The 18,074-nt window shown below is 43.6% G+C and overlaps 1 long non-coding RNA gene across 2 annotated transcripts; it reads right to left on the bottom strand.

Annotated features, from left to right (window-relative positions):
* Positions 1 to 4,393: 4,393 nt before the first annotated feature.
* LOC121712316 lies at positions 4,394 to 16,835 on the bottom strand. Of its 2 annotated transcripts, none has more exons than XR_006032586.1 (3): positions 16,804 to 16,835; positions 6,015 to 6,066; positions 4,394 to 5,275 (listed from the first exon to the last, which is right to left on the bottom strand). It is a non-coding gene; the product is annotated as an uncharacterized LOC121712316 (long non-coding RNA). The 2 variants fall into 2 exon arrangements; XR_006032585.1 differs by lacking the exon at positions 16,804 to 16,835 and having other exon boundaries at positions 4,394 to 4,474; positions 5,108 to 5,275; positions 6,015 to 6,516.
* Between the last annotated feature and the right edge of the window lie 1,239 nt (positions 16,836 to 18,074).

Below are 18,074 nucleotides of genomic sequence, written 5' to 3'. Positions count from 1 at the left end.
AGGCCTATTTGAATCAACTAAGTCTGGCCATGAATCTCCACCTACTGACTTGAGATGTTATTTTGATAACCACATAAAGAAACACTGAGTGACCAGCATGATTAGAAACTATAACAAATTTGCAATGGGCAAAAATTCACTGAACTGACATGATTTCTTTCTGTTGTTTAAGTTAACACAACAGCTGATCAGTGAATCAGTGATCGAGGGGCAGGAGGGGCAATAGAGGTAGCTTTGCTCAGCACTTTTCTAAAGCCAAACAATGGGGTTTCTGTTTACAGAGCGACGTGCTGACAGACTGCCAACTGATACTCTTAAGAATGGTCAGACAGGGCTCTCCTTTCAATGCACTTCTTTACATTGACGTCAGTGGGATACTGTCCATGTTTTGTAGGACAACAAACTGATAAGTAGCTGAGTCACAGCACCATAAACACTGTGAAAACAACCGGTTTTGTCATCTACAGTCACAGAATTTACCAGGAATGATTTCCTTCCAGCATGATATCCCAATTTAGCTATTTTCAATGTTCATTCACAGTTTAAAACAAATTAAATATTTTTGTTATTTAATGTACATGGGTAATTAGATAATAGCTCACTTAACCCTGTGTGTATGCCCCCATGAGGATATGAAATTATAGTTCCATATCAGAAAGCCCAAGAGCATTACCAATTCAAAGGAAGTTATCATATCCGCTAGTCACAACTGGGGGACAAGATGGAGAGATTGTTAACAGTGTTAGATATAATAGGAACTATTTCACAGTTTGCAGCACTGTTGTCACTGTCATGTTCACTGTCTCTATTGTTGTCCTAAGTGGTGTGTGTGGAAGCAGCCGACTCACTCTACTGCAAACCAAATCTAATCCCTTGGGTATAAATAAAGTTACCTTACCTTAGTCTCTTACTTAAATTTTAATGAACACAATGATGTTTGTTATGAAGTTGTGTGTATGTGCTAGGTGTTTTTGGGACCATAGATTGAATTTCCATGTGAGTGGATAATAAAGATTCTATTCTATTCTATTCTATTCTTAAATAGAATTATTTCTATTACTTAAACCCCTCTTCTACTGCACTTTTTACCCCCCCCCCCCCCCACTTTGCACAAATAGGCTCATAATTTCACTGCATTTCTTACGTCCAGTAACTATATGCATGTGACAATAAACTTCCTTGTATCCTTGTATCTATTCTATTCTATGATGTGGCACACGTAAATAGCGTGACACATCTGACACAATTTCATAGATCTACTTATGTAATGAGGTTTTGCCCGTGTCTCAAGCCTGCTGTCACAACATACTTCTCATGGGGGAAATGCTGTGGGTAGAGACGGTGTGTCGGTGAGTCACAGTAATCCCCCATGCAACCCAGGAGTATTGGCTCGCCAATGTCCGCCGGCCTCCTCTGTCTGACCAGAGAGAGAGCTACTTGAGGAGAGGAATGATCTCATTCGGACAGCGGAGTCGAGACCAGGCACGCGGACCAGACATGCCCTGGGGGCATCCCAAGACCAGGCCCAGTCTATTATGTCTGTCAACACAAGCTCTTTTCTTTAGCGGCAGCGAAAGCCCCAGTGACAATTGAGAGGCATTGAGACAGAGGGGACGCGCAGTTTAATTCAAAACAGACGAGGGATGGCAAGGCCATGACTCACATCACACACCTTAGTGATGGTGCTCATCCAATCATGCGCGCACACACAAGTAGCCTAGACAAACAAATTAAAGCAATCCAGAGGTGTTTAAAAGTCGGATAGTACTCTGGATGTGCTTTTAAAGTAGTAATAATACACTGCACAGAGCCAAATCTACTCTGAAAGCACAAGCTCACATCACATTGTACACCCCCCCCCCCCCCCCCCCTATATAAAACATGGGACAGGACAGATAATGGGACAGTGTTTTGCTTTTGACTTTTCAACTAAAATAAGTTATCAATAAGGAAACCTGAATTAAGCAATATAGCACGAGTGAGAGTGGGGTTTGTCATGGATATTCCCACGGGTGTTGTTCGGCCGTAGCCACGAGGCCGGAGGCCGAGTGGCGCAGGCAACAACAGCCTTGGGAATATCCATGACCAATCCCACGATCACGAGTGCTATATTGCTTTTATACAACAATTCTACCACAAACTAAATAATCTGAAAACACCCCATTATTGTTTAAAAATGTTAATTTCGACATCGTTCTTACATAGTTCCCTTTTCAATAGACAGCGTCTTGGTTGCTAGGTAACCAACATTCCAGACCCATCATTACGGGTCTTTGTGGTTTACATGTTTTCTTGAAAGAAATGTTAAAATCATATTCATATCTAGGTTTGCTGCATGCATGTTACAAGGACCCTGGGCCATGTCATGTAAGGGACATGGTACTGCAAAAAAACGGAAAAATAGTCTACATTGCAGAACCACTCAACTTTATTAATGTATAGTGAATAAATGTTACACTACTGTGCACAGCCTGACGTGACGATGCTAGCACGTTAGCAGCGGTTAGCTAATTATGCTAACGTTAGTTATCTACAAGTCTCCTCCAAGTGACAATCATATTATACACAATAATGCTGGCAATGCTGAGAACAATTAGCATTCTCGTTTATCTTACTTACATTGAGTTGACTGTGTGGCTTAATCCACAGATGTGGTGAAGCACTGTTTCGTTATGGTTTGCTAAGGAGTAACCCATTGCTTGAAATAGTGGAGAGCTGGGTGTCAAATCTTCGCATTGTATCGCGGAGTGATTTATTATTTGCTGTGCTGAGTCTGAGTTGAAATGTTCAGGGATATTCCAACTCATGGAACGTCTCTCGGCCAATCAGAAACAAATAAATAGTTCCATAGAACCCAATTGTTGTATAATATTCAATATAGCCTAGGCCTATGGTTCCATCTAACTGGCAGAAAGGGTGCTGAATGTCTCTAAAAAAGACATTTTGGCAGCAGTCCCTGATGAAGAGTAACAAGACTGTTTAGATCCAGTTGTCAAATTTAGTCTCAGAACACACAGCCATCTTAGAAAAACAAGGTCTGCAGAGCACATACATGTTGACCCGTGTGCGATGGTCCCCTGATGGCCGCGTGTCATGTGAAACTGGAACCAGGGAACCCGAATACAAAAGGCCTCGTTGACCTCAGGTTGAGGATGGGGCCCTACAGGTTGTCAGAAGCCTCCTGACCCCTGAGATTGTCTACTGAAAACGTGCGACCCCACCGAGGCTGTTTTTCGCTGTCGGGCGACGCGTCAGTCAGCGGTCATTGTTATCCTACACACAGCTGGAGAACTGGAGGGGAGGCAGGGGGGACAGGGGGGCATTGTTGAGCATGTTGACTCGAGCTATCTATTTCCCAGAGGACAAAAATAGCTCCCGGTGACATTCTCTAGCTGGGAGAAAGCCTGGAGGAAAAAGTGCCAAAAACAATGTTTGGACGTGACAGCAGATGCCCCCATCCCACAGCAAAATGGAGGAGAGTTAGTGCAGGAAGCATCAAGCCCTTAGGGTGCTGCTTTATAAACATCAAACGCCCTCAGCTGGGGCTGTTGTTGGATGTCCTTTGCCCCCACACTGCCAGGTCAGTGCATGAACCTGTCCTATGTAAACAGCTGCGTGATTTGACAGCAGTGATTAACGAAGACCTCATTCACATCCATCGAGGTAGTCAGGAACTGTGTTCAACCATTGTTTATAGACATAGATCATAATAGGAGCTTGTGTGTGTGTGTGTGTATGTGTGGGCGTGTGTGTGTGTGTGTGTGTGTGTATCTGTGTGCGCTGTTAGATTTCAATGGCATCTTACTGTTCTTCACCTGCCCAGTTACTGCAGATGAAAATGAGCTGGTAGCTAAATCTGGTATATAGCATAATTTCCATCTCCCTTATGCATTTTGTACATGGTCCCTTTAAGAAAAAACTAAATCTCCTAGGTCATAAATAAATGTGGGTACGGTAATCACAATTTATGTGGGCATAAACTGTTTGAGCTGAAGTAGAAGATTTTAAACTTTACTGTTCCCAAGTTGGCGAAAACCGAGTCAGCCTTCACCAAATCAATTAAACACATAAGAAATGTGTTGAACAGGAGATGTTTTATTTATGTCACCAAGAGACATTCAGCCACAGGACTCAACAAGTTTATGGCCTTTGAAATAGCGGACCTCTTGCTGGTCAGTGTTTAAGTTCATTGACAGACACATCATCTGTGTGTTGACATCACCTTCACTGACCACTTGCTTCTGGTATGGCAACTCCTCTAAATGCTGAGGATGCAATGAAAATTGTAATGATTCATTTTAAAAGAGGGTGAAACAACGCAAATTACCTGTTTAAAATGGCATGCTTCCGCCTTTTCTCAGCCCCATAAATATAGAGGTATTTGGCTGCAGGGAGATGTGCCAGGTCACGCCCGGGCATGGCAAAGTCCATCTCTAGGGGTCGAGACCGAAGGAGGGCTTCATCATGCTGGCACCTGCCAAAAGGGGGGAAACTCACAGATGGACATCTGATCTGAATCACTTCTATGTTATTCAGTCTGCTCGGCTGCTGCATCCTATTTCCTCCAGACACATTACTGATGCTAACAATTAGCACAGAGCTGCGCAGAAGTAAGTTGCGACAATACTTTAACTACAAAAATGACTCGACACATGACCTAACCTGTTGCAATGTTGCCTGCTACAACTACAATTTGGATCATTTTGACCTAAATTGTCACATAGATTGCTTGTATACTTATACTATAAGGTGTTTTTTTTCAGTGTTATGTATGCATAAAGGTCTTATATGCACACAATTACATTAAGCTTTACATCATTAACATGCTATTTCACCAAGTCGTGACTCAAATGGGGTTTTTCCTTTGACATGGAGGGAAGCCAGCGAACAAAAGACGTAATGAATTACTTGAATGCACTTGAATACGGTGGCTAACCGGGAGCTTTTCTCTCACTCTCAACACCACCCTCACTCATGATCAACAACATTCACTGAGTTAACATATTATTTCCACGCGTCATACAGCATGGCCATCCAAATAAACATTAGCGACAATGTCACCATTTCTAAATATAGCCCTTGCACAGTACTTCTTCTTGAAACACACCGTGGAACTGTGCACGAGCAGATAAGGGCCAGTCTTCAGAGCAACAGTGCAAGGAGGAGTGCACCGCACTTCATACGGGTCTGTCTGGAGGAACAGGCTCAACCAGTCCAACAGGAATCCCACCTCCCTCCCAGCAGGGCACCTCCAAAACACGGGCCTCAGGTAACACTGAACAAACAGAAAGGTGATAAGAGATATAGACCAGCGCGGGGTTGGATAAGGGGAGCCTTAACACGGAGCTTACTGTATTGTTACTTAAGAGGAGATCTTGAGTCTATGATAAAATGCTTTACAGATGTTAATGGGTGAATGCTTTCTTGAAGGGTCAATTTAAATCTCAACACTCTCACTTTTACTCAGTTTATGATTATGCGGTTTAATCATCCATCTAACTAATTGCTCAGTCCATTCAAATGAGAATTCAAGTGCCAGACTCTTCTGAATGAATGGGGGAAACTTTCCACAGCCACTCTAAAATGTTGTGGAAATCCTTCCCAAAAGAATGGAAGCTGTTACAGCTATGGGGGGGGGGGGGGGTTCAATTTCATATTAATACCTAGACCCTAGAATGGGATGGGATGTCATTGAAGTTCCTGGGGGTGTAATGGCAGGCATCCCAATACTTTTGTCTATAGTGTATATATAAGGTATTTAAAGGTATTTAAATATAGTTAAGCAAATATTCTACAGTATATTTAAATAAATAAATAGATCTAGTATGATCTAGATCTAGTTTATCTAGTACTTTTGGAAAGACAGGTTTGGTATGGTGGCAGGAGCAATTACAGCATGTAAGCTATCCAACCAAAACATGTAAATACACACACTCTCTCTACATCTCAGACACACATACACACACACACACACACACAAACCAAAATAAATAATTTAGCAAACAAAGACATACCTCAAGTCTGACACCTGCTGCAGACTGAAGAAACAGGTGACTCTGTAAACAGCTTTGAAAGAGAGGTGAAGAAAACATTAGTGCTTTTCTATCCTGTGTAAGATTCTGAGATTCTAATTTTACTAAAGTAGAATTTCATATTCCACATCTACGTATTTTAGTCAAAGAATGACTGCTAACACATGTTCCCATACATGGATTTTTCAATGTTTTTTTTCAATGGAGATCTTTCTTACAGTTCTCTTTTTCGACTAGGACCTGATCCATGTACCGGTACTAGAAACCAACCCATTAACTTTAATTAGGACTAAGTTCTGCACTGACACACAATTCTCACAATGCTGTCATGAATTACTGAAAAATACATGAATATAAAATGAACAAAACATAACACACCTACATAACAAGTTGCTACATTCCTTCAAATGATACTCTTAAAGCAACACCAAAGAACTTTTCCTCTGTCGCACGCACTATTTGTTTATCCAGCACTGGCTTTGGAAATAACGATGTCCACAGACAAGGTAGAATATGTTGCATGATTTTATGAAAATACGATGTATTGCGACATCAGATGCAAGTCAAATTTGTAGTTTCTTATGCGTCATTCCATCGAACTACAGATCCGCTACCCGATCTGGCAAACTTACATAGTGCGGTTATATATATATAGAGGGCCACGAAGCGAATGCAGAAGTGCCGTTCAACCTGTTACGAGTTGATGAACCACTGAAACGATTTTGGAAACATTATTTTATGGTACAAAAAACTCTTTGGTGTTGCTTTAAAGAACATAGATATCCATATTAAATTCCTATAGCTCTTTGGTTTAGAACAAGTACAGAACATGTTAGGCTATGCCATTACAGCAGTAATTGTGAGGGAAATTGCACTAAAGTCACTACATTTAGTGACTAAATGGCATTTGTAACAACATTGCCGTTGCAAACAACAAAGGCCTTAACGTGAGGGCAGATTCTGGGATGCCTCAGGTCTCAGGTGAGGATCAGATATTCCCACAGAAGAGTAGTGGAGTTTTCCATGCCTGTAATAAAAGTGGGGTGGGAAATTTGCACTGAGTCAAAAACCTAGAGGCCAGGCAGAGAGGCGTGTTGTCCTTGGCACGAGTCAATGGTGCTTGCTCCAAGAGCACAGATGGGCTTAAATGAGGTACAGTAATAGTGAACATCAAATAGGGTCACCCTGGGACAGTTTAACCACACAATCTGGTTCCCATTCTTACAGGGGCTATGCCATTAAAGGTGCCATGTGTAAGAATTGAGGTAAAAATATCCAAAAGATGAGCTACACGCATCAAAAGAATGAGAAGAAATAAGGGCGATGATGTCATTAAAAAAATAACAAGGTATAGTGCTGCAGAGATATCAACCTGAATTAGCATGCTAAATTACTAGCCACAGCCCGACAGGTGTCATAATACCAGTTTCGGCCATGGGAGGCAGTATGCGGACAACATAACCGCTAACCAAACTGCAATACACGAGTCTCGGTTGTTACTCTAGGGTAAACCAGCTCACTTTCTGGAGGTATACTGCCCCCATTTTTTATGGAATGTGGAGTATGAATTGATTTTTGGCGGACATTACACATGGCACCTTTAACAAAACCTTTTGCTGAGTGGTGTTTTAACAGTTTCTATCAGAATTAGGAGCTTATGAGAAGAATATAGTCCACATTCAATGCAAAGACAATGCAAAGTGGACCACACTCTCACTGTGTCACTGGAGGCCTGGAAGTGAACAAATCAGCACATGCTATCTAGCATGTGATCGGTTTCATAATATGCTAAGCTAATAAGCTACAGTACCCTAATGCTAACAGTTTCATCAACTCTTATCACAAACTCTGCTCTAGATTGTCACCAGCTGGCACTGTTCCATTATTTCCTTGACCTTTGACCTACTACGTGGATAGTAATGGGTCAGTGGTTGTTCATGTTTGTTTTCCGCATTTTTATGATGGTTGTTTCACGTGAGCCCTATTTAAAACCATTACCAATATTAATTAGACATCCAGTGGCAATACTTTCATTGTGAGTGATATGGAGAGTTAGAACACCCATTCTTCTCATTAAGCCTTAATTCACTTGGTGGGCGACTGCCAAGGACTTGGTGCACATAAAACCCTCTGGTCAAGGGGAACTGTCAGCCGGACTCAAGCGAAACTGGGCTCGCTCAACTGTCTGCTGTACATTCAAATGTTCTTTCTGCAATGGGGGATAAGGATGTCATCATCCCTGGTTACGGTAGCCGCACATCAACAAAACAATGTGGTGAAGTATCGGCTGCCCTACCCTACCCTGTCCTGTTACACACACACGTGTTTATCCATGTAAACAAGTACAGCTTTATGGATGGTTCCACGGTCCACTGTACGAGCTGTTCCACTTAATATGGAAATGAAGTGCAAGCTGTGCCAGACATGTTGTAACCAACATCAAACAACATAAACAAATACAGTTACAGGAATACAGACAACATTTTGCATATTGCCTGATCTGACAAAAAGATTTATGTGTATTTTGGAGTGTATGTGTATTTTATTTAGTGAGTGAAACAGTAACAATAAAGTACTGATTATATTTTAGAATGAGTGAACATATATGGGGTTTTTAACACAGAAGAAAGCGGGGAAATGCCTAAACTCAGATGAATGGCAGTGCCTAAGACTAAATCAGAAGCCTATTCCACAGCAGTCATAAACAGAGGACAGAGATGACCTTGTTTTTAAAAGCCCTGTTCAAATGCCCCCAGAGAGTTCACACAATGTGGTCATGTCCACAGCCACTCACACCAGTACAATCTGTCACGTCTATGCTCACATTAAGTAGTCAATCAAGAAAGACACAAAGTGACTTGTTTTTTTTATTCTCTACTGTGAGAAATATTGCTAACACAGAGCACCCAATAGCCAGGACATGTGCCCTGTAAATTTCACCTGGTTATTGGGGTTGAAATAAGTGTAGAGTACAGGAAAGGTCTCAGGTCATGTACACTTATTTAAGCTATTTTAAGTTAAGTAGGTTAATACCTCCTTAATAACTCAACTCAACTAGAAAAATATGCGTGTTTCTTTCACAACAATAGCTGTCTTTCAAACTATGTATAGCAAGAGTGATTCTCCCCAGTTTGCTAAAAATGACAGCAACGAAAGGATAGGTTGTGCATTCCATCCAAAGCTTCCACTTAGCGTTCACTGAATCTGACAGTCTGGACATTGTGCTGCTGAAATATCACATTAAGTGCAGAAATGAAGTGGCCTGCCAAAGGTTCTGTGACTGTCACAACAACAACCCCTACAGAGACGTGTCTGTCGCGCCGCCCATGTGGTCACTGCCACCACACTAACTAACTCTCTCACCAGCCCACTCACCCCACCACCTCCAGCACAGCCTGGCCTCTCGTTGGGGCTCAAGGTCCAAATCTATTAAACAAGCCTACAATAAACATTTTTTTCCCCTATAGCTTGCATAACTGTGATGCTACTGTATAATAACAGTTGTGTTACAGTAGGCCTGTACAGTAGTTCAGTAGTATGGCAACTTCATGGTCTTTTCTTTATTCCTCAGCCATATCCTTTTCTGATTATTTCTAAAGTTGGCCCAGCACTATTAAAAACAAACAAAGAGACTGAGTTAAGCCTGCTCATACCCTTGAATTCTCAAAACAGTAATAGCCATGTGGGAATAAGACATAGCCATGTGGGAATAAGACAGACTAGAGCCATTTGGATAGTCCATGATGGCTCTTTTCAACTCCTCCCAACATTATTCTGCACATGTGCATTCAGTCCGAGGTGAGTGCTGACAACGTCTGCTTGGGAGCAGAAATGTACCTGCAGGTAAATCTCATATCAGGACAGTTTCACCTGAGAACTGCTCTCGTGGTGATTTCCATCTCTACATCCCATTAATCATGACTTCAATCAACTTCAGAGGTCACTCTGAGGAGGATGGCAGCTTCAGCCTCTGAACCTACATTGTCAATAGACCCTTTGTGTATGTCAAAATCAAACAAAACATACAGTCTCTTCATAGCCAGGTCAGACTATACAATGACTATAGTAATCTAATAACATGATGATCACCTTTACTCAAATATTTATGGTGACTGAAAAAAAGCTACATATTAAAAGTGAAAAGCACACCGCATCTTATGCGTACACTATAGGCCTACACAAAGATCTCATCAAACGTAGCATGATCCTTCCCTGCCTATCTTAAACATTCCCGACTTCTAAATTTGAAGCACCAGCTGGTAAGAATCATTACCGAGGCTGGCTCAAGTAAAATATACTACTCCCTGTTCCACTGGCCTGAGTCACTGTAATGTTCAGCCTGACTGCCAAAAGCTACATGGTCCGACACAGCTGTGCAGAGACCAACGCTTCCACCTGCACTGGTAGATATGGAACGACCAGCTGCACACTAAACGGGGCTTATCTAAATCAAACCCTTTCTGTGCCTCACTGAAGGCATTAGGAGGCCAGAGTTTAAGTAACAGGATATAGGAATTCCCCTTTCTGTCAGGGTCAACATATTGGGTAACCATTTAGCACTAAGGGGAGTCCAACTCATCTCAAACTTATGAAAAGGGTCATGCTCTTACCTGTGAAAATAAAATTACATAGAGGAAGAAAAGGCAATATGGGCGCACATCTGCAATATCAGAGACTCCATTCACCTCATGTTAAACCACTGTGGCATTAAAATGAGTTTGCATGCATTATTTTCAGGTAAAAGAACTACACCACGGTGCTTTAGCTTAACTCCAACATTGTTCACTCGAGGTCTTATTACTTGACTATTGTTTATATATGTGAGGTGAGTTTATAACAAACCACTTGAGATTATTAGTTTATGGAAAACAAGTTTAGTGTGCCTGTCTTTGTTTTTTCCAGTGTTTGAGTCTGAGTGTCCTCATAATTGACAAATAAGTAGGCTATACCCCCCGTCCTGTCAAACTGTTGTGATGACAAACAGATTTATTGGCAGGACCTGCTGTCACATAACAGCGTGAGAGGAGGCCCGTGTCACTGGCACCAATTCATCTCTCACCATTTCACAAACCTCTTAAAGGTCATCTTCTGTATTATATTTTCATACAATCTGAAGTGGGGGAAAAAATAGCAACAGGTTTTGAATTCCTTGAGCATGAATTTACAAACAGACTGAGCCTATTTCTTATATTGGAACATTTATAATGCATGAACTTAATGGATTTGCAAATTATTGTGACCCTCTCATGTTCTTGGCTAATTTCATTCAGAGTTATTATCACCTCTGTGGAGATGATTGATGAGCAGAATTATCTTCTGAGATAGGCCTACAAGTTCTTCACATATGGCACCTACCACAGGTCTAAAATAGTCATGGACACCTTTGGTAGACATGTAGGTCAAGACAGAATCTCTCTTCCTATCATTGTTGCGTGACCATGGGCATTGGCAGCACTCAAGAAAAGATTAGAACAGAACAGAGGTAAGAAACAAAAAACATAGGGTAGCCTACCTGACAATGACATGACCATCTATAAACCAAGCACTTAGCCCTCAAAGTGCAGCAGTCGAAACATAAACATAAACAGATTAACCGTGTTGGCCAAGATTTACAAAAACAAATGGTGTTCTGGATGCAAGATCTATGGCCCACCATTCTACACTGTTCAATTAAATACTTCGGTGGTAAATGAGTAGACACCATGGGCCACCTCATATTGCTAAGTGAATCATGGTTTCATGAACAAGGAACGCAGCAATTGAAAACATAAAATGTCATGTTAACTGTTTAAAGTAGGGTAAGTGTTAACTTCTGAGGTTAACAGTAAGTTAGGAAACGAAGGAGTGCATGCACGCACATCACAAGAGTGCAGTTGCACTTGTGATGGAGGACAACATGTCCGAAACGTTGTACTAAATAAATCCACGTTTGGAAGCTTTAATCAATGTGCAGACCTTTATTATTTCTTCTCAGTTAACGTTCCCATACACAATAAGTGACTGAGTGCACACATTTCGTAAAAATAAGAGCAATGGTGATCTCTACTGCTCAGGAAAAAATACGCAGGAAATGTGACGTCGATTACACGTACCCTACCTTGACGTTCTCTCCGAATCACTGTGTCCATCGCCGGGTGCAGTGGCGTGCGCCTATAATCCAAGCGTCTGGGAGGCTGAGGCTGGCGGATCGTTTGAGCTCAGGGGTTCTGGGCTGCATCGAACTATGCCGATCGGGTGTCCGCGCTAAGTTCGGTATCGATATGGTGCTCCTGGGGAAGCCCGGGACCACCAGGTCGCCTAAGGAGGGGTGCACCGGCCCAGGTCGGAAACGGAGCAGGTCAAAGCCCCCGTGCCGATCAGTAGTGGGATCGCACCTGTGAATAGGCGCTGCAGTGCAGCCTGAGCAAGACAGCGAGACCCAGTCTTATGAACTCAGCCTCTTTATTTTTGGCCACAAAAAATCATTTATGTTTAAACACAACACGTGATATACACATCATAAGTTTTATCTTCAACTTATTTGCCTTTCACAACAAAAACTTCTATCAGGCAATTATTTACTAGCTTAAAATGCCTATAGCGCACACTGTCTCCTACAGGAATCAAACTGGAACTGCAGTGTTTATCCAAAAAGGTACTGATAGGTCACTGTAGTGGGTGCAATTTGTCTTTTTCAGGTTTTTTGCTCATTTTTACATGCTGGTGGCCTAATTAAATGCAACCAAACTATCTACACGTCAGGCCAACTGAGCATTCAGAGCTCTCCCTTTTTTCAGTAACTTGTATTTTCATGTCACACACTTCCAGATCCAAAGATACTTTTTGCTCAAAAACAACGCAGAGAGAACACTCTCTGACGGCGTCACAGCAACACACCTTGAAATTCTCTCCGAATCACTGTGTCCATCGCCGGGTGCAGTGGCGTGCGCCTATAATCCAAGCGTCTGGGAGGCTGAGGCTGGCGGATCGTTTGAGCTCAGGGGTTCTGGGCTGCATCGGACTATGTCGATCGGGTGTCCGCGCTAAGTTCGGTATCGATATGGTGCTCCTGGGGGAGCCCGGGACCACCAGGTCGCCTAAGGAGGGGTGCACCGGCCCAGGTCGGAAACGGAGCAGGTCAAAGCCCCCGTGCCGATCAGTAGTGGGATCGCGCCTGTGAATAGGCGCTGCAGTGCAGCCTGAGCAATACAGCGGGACCCAGTCTTTTAAACTAAGCCTCTTTATTTTTGGCCACAAAAAATCATTTATGTTTAAACACAACACGTGATATACACATCATAACTTTTATCTTCAACTTATTTGCCTTTCACAACAAAAACTTCTATCAGCCAATTATTTACTAGCTTAAAATGCCTACAGCGCACACTGTCTCCTACAGGAAACAAAATGGAACTGCAGTGTTTATCCAAAAAGGTACTGATAGGTCACTGTAGTGGGTGCAATTTGTCTTTTTCAGGTTTTTTGCTCATTTTTACATGCTGGTGGCCTAATTAAATGCAACCAAACTATCTACACGTCAAGCCAACTGAGCATTCAGAGCTGTCCCTTTTTTCAGTAACTTGTATTTTCATGTCACACACTTCCAGATCCAAAGATACTTTTTGCTCAAAAACAACGCAGAGAGAACACTCTCTGACGGCGTCACAGCAACACACCTTGAAGTTCTCTCCGAATCACTGTGTCTATCGCCGGGTGCAGTGGCGTGCGCCTATAATCCAAGCGTCTGGGAGGCTGAGGCTGGCGGATCGTTTGAGCTCAGGGGTTCTGGGCTGCATCGGACTATGCCGATCGGGTGTCCGCGCTAAGTTCGGTATCGATATGGTGCTCCTGGGGAAGCCCGGGACCACCAGGTCGCCTAAGGAGGGGTGCACCGGCCCAGGTCGGAAACGGAGCAGGTCAAAGCCCCCGTGCCGATCAGTAGTGGGATCGCGCCTGTGAATAGGCGCTGCAGTGCAGCCTGAGCAATACAGCGGGACCCAGTCTTTTAAACTAAGCCTCTTTATTTTTGGCCACAAAAAATCATTTATGTTTAAACACAACACGTGATATACACATCATAACTTTTATCTTCAACTTATTTGCCTTTCACAACAAAAACTTCTATCAGGCAATTATTTACTAGCTTAAAATGCCTATAGCGCACACTGTCTCCTACAGGAATCAAACTGGAACTGCAGTGTTTATCCAAAAAGGTACTGATAGGTCACTGTAGTGGGTGCAATTTGTCTTTTTCAGGTTTTTTGCTCATTTTTACATGCTGGTGGCCTAATTAAATGCAACCAAACTATCTACACGTCAGGCCAACTGAGCATTCAGAGCTCTCCCTTTTTTCAGTAACTTGTATTTTCATGTCACACACTTCCAGATCCAAAGATACTTTTTGCTCAAAAACAACGCAGAGAGAACACTCTCTGACGGCGTCACAGCAACACACCTTGAAGTTCTCTCCGAATCACTGTGTCCATCGCCGGGTGCAGTGGCGTGCGCCTATAATCCAAGCGTCTGGGAGGATGAGGCTGGCGGATCGTTTGAGCTCAGGGGTTCTGGGCTGCATCGGACTATGCCGATCGGGTGTCCGCGCTAAGTTCGGTATCGATATGGTGCTCCTGGGGGATCCCGGGACCACCAGGTCGCCTAAGGAGGGGTGCACCGGCCCAGGTCGGAAACGGAGCAGGTCAAAGCCCCTGTGCCGATCAGTAGTGGGATCGCGCCTGTGAATAGGTGCTGCAGTGCAGCCTGAGCAAGACAGCGAGACCCAGTCTTATGAACTCAGCCTCTTTATTTTTGGCCACAAAAAATCATTTATGTTTAAACACAACACGTGATATACACATCATAAGTTTTATCTTCAACTTATTTGCCTTTCACAACAAAAACTTCTATCAGGCAATTATTTACTAGCTTAAAATGCCTATAGCGCACACTGTCTCCTACAGGAATCAAACTGGAACTGCAGTGTATATCCAAAAAGGTACTGATAGGTCACTGTAGTGGGTGCAATTTGTCTTTTTCAGGTTTTTTGCTCATTTTTACATGCTGGTGGCCTAATTAAATGCAACCAAACTATCTACACGTCAAGCCAACTGAGCATTCAGAGCTGTCCCTTTTTTCAGTAACTTGTATTTTCATGTCACACACTTCCAGATCCAAAGATACTTTTTGCTCAAAAACAACGCAGAGAGAACACTCTCTGACGGCGTCACAGCAACACACCTTGAAGTTCTCTCCGAATCACTGTGTCTATCGCCGGGTGCAGTGGCGTGCGCCTATAATCCAAGCATCTGGGAGGCTGAGGCTGGCGGATCGTTTGAGCTCAGGGGTTCTGGGCTGCATCGGACTATGCCGATCGGGTGTCCGCGCTAAGTTCGGTATCGATATGGTGCTCCTGGGGAAGCCCGGGACCACCAGGTCGCCTAAGGAGGGGTGCACCGGCCCAGGTCGGAAACGGAGCAGGTCAAAGCCCCCGTGCCGATCAGTAGTGGGATCGCGCCTGTGAATAGGCGCTGCAGTGCAGCCTGAGCAATACAGCGGGACCCAGTCTTTTAAACTAAGCCTCTTTATTTTTGACCACAAAAAATCATTTATGTTTAAACACAACACGTGATATACACATCATAACTTTTATCTTCAACTTATTTGCCTTTCACAACAAAAACTTCTATCAGGCAATTATTTACTAGCTTAAAATGCCTCTAGCGCACACTGTCTCCTACAGGAATCAAACTGGAACTGCAGTGTTTATCCAAAAAGGTACTGATAGGTCACTGTAGTGGGTGCAATTTGTCTTTTTCAGGTTTTTTGCTCATTTTTACATGCTGGTGGCCTAATTAAATGCAACCAAACTATCTACACGTCAGGCCAACTGAGCATTCAGAGCTCTCCCTTTTTTCAGTAACTTGTATTTTCATGTCACACACTTCCAGATCCAAAGATACTTTTTGCTCAAAAACAACGCAGAGAGAACACTCTCTGACGGCGTCACAGCAACACACCTTGAAGTTCTCTCCGAATCACTGTGTCCATCGCCGGGTGCAGTGGCGTGCGCCTATAATCCAAGCGTCTGGGAGGATGAGGCTGGCGGATCGTTTGAGCTCAGGGGTTCTGGGCTGCATCGGACTATGCCGATCGGGTGTCCGCGCTAAGTTCGGTATCGATATGGTGCTCCTGGGGAAGCCCGGGACCACCAGGTCGCCTAAGGAGGGGTGCACCGGCCCAGGTCGGAAACGGAGCAGGTCAAAGCCCCTGTGCCGATCAGTAGTGGGATCGCACCTGTGAATAGGCGCTGCAGTGCAGCCTGAGCAATACAGCGGGACCCAGTCTTTTAAACTAAGCCTCTTTATTTTTGGCCACAAAAAATCATTTATGTTTAAACACAACACGTGATATACACATCATAACTTTTATCTTCAACTTATTTGCCTTTCACAACAAAAACTTCTATCAGGCAATTATTTACTAGCTTAAAATGCCTATAGCGCACACTGTCTCCTACAGGAATCAAACTGGAACTGCAGTGTTTATCCAAAAAGGTACTGATAGGTCACTGTAGTGGGTGCAATTTGTCTTTTTCAGGTTTTTTGCTCATTTTTACATGCTGGTGGCCTAATTAAATGCAACCAAACTATCTACACGTCAGGCCAACTGAGCATTCAGAGCTCTCCCTTTTTTCAGTAACTTGTATTTTCATGTCACACACTTCCAGATCCAAAGATACTTTTTGCTCAAAAACAACGCAGAGAGAACACTCTCTGACGGCGTCACAGCAACACACCTTGAAGTTCTCTCCGAATCACTGTGTCCATCGCCGGGTGCAGTGGCGTGCGCCTATAATCCAAGCGTCTGGGAGGATGAGGCTGGCGGATCGTTTGAGCTCAGGGGTTCTGGGCTGCATCGGACTATGCCGATCGGGTGTCCGCGCTAAGTTCGGTATCGATATGGTGCTCCTGGGGGATCCCGGGACCACCAGGTCGCCTAAGGAGGGGTGCACCGGCCCAGGTCGGAAACGGAGCAGGTCAAAGCCCCCGTGCCGATCAGTAGTGGGATCGCACCTGTGAATAGGCGCTGCAGTGCAGCCTGAGCAAGACAGCGAGACCCAGTCTTATGAACTCAGCCTCTTTATTTTTGGCCACAAAAAATCATTTATGTTTAAACACAACACGTGATATACACATCATAAGTTTTATCTTCAACTTATTTGCCTTTCACAACAAAAACTTCTATCAGGCAATTATTTACTAGCTTAAAATGCCTATAGCGCACACTGTCTCCTACAGGAATCAAACTGGAACTGCAGTGTATATCCAAAAAGGTACTGATAGGTCACTGTAGTGGGTGCAATTTGTCTTTTTCAGGTTTTTTGCTCATTTTTACATGCTGGTGGCCTAATTAAATGCAACCAAACTATCTACACGTCAGGCCAACTGAGCATTCAGAGCTCTCCCTTTTTTCAGTAACTTGTATTTTCATGTCACACACTTCCAGATCCAAAGATACTTTTTGCTCAAAAACAACGCAGAGAGAACACTCTCTGACGGCGTCACAGCAACACACCTTGAAATTCTCTCCGAATCACTGTGTCCATCGCCGGGTGCAGTGGCGTGCGCCTATAATCCAAGCGTCTGGGAGGCTGAGGCTGGCGGATCGTTTGAGCTCAGGGGTTCTGGGCTGCATCGGACTATGTCGATCGGGTGTCCGCGCTAAGTTCGGTATCGATATGGTGCTCCTGGGGGAGCCCGGGACCACCAGGTCGCCTAAGGAGGGGTGCACCGGCCCAGGTCGGAAACGGAGCAGGTCAAAGCCCCCGTGCCGATCAGTAGTGGGATCGCGCCTGTGAATAGGTGCTGCAGTGCAGCCTGAGCAATACAGCGGGACTCAGCCTCTTTATTTTTGGCCACAAAAAATCATTTATGTTTAAACACAACACGTGATATACACATCATAACTTTTATCTTCAACTTATTTGCCTTTCACAACAAAAACTTCTATCAGGCAATTATTTACTAGCTTAAAATGCCTATAGCGCACACTGTCTCCTACAGGAAT

The sequence above is a fragment of the Alosa sapidissima genome, chromosome 6, assembly GCF_018492685.1.
Source record: "Alosa sapidissima isolate fAloSap1 chromosome 6, fAloSap1.pri, whole genome shotgun sequence".
NCBI classification, from domain to species: Eukaryota; Metazoa; Chordata; class Actinopteri; order Clupeiformes; family Clupeidae; genus Alosa; species Alosa sapidissima.
Note: the sequence above shows the minus strand (reverse complement) of the source record. Positions and strands in the feature narration are given on the sequence as shown.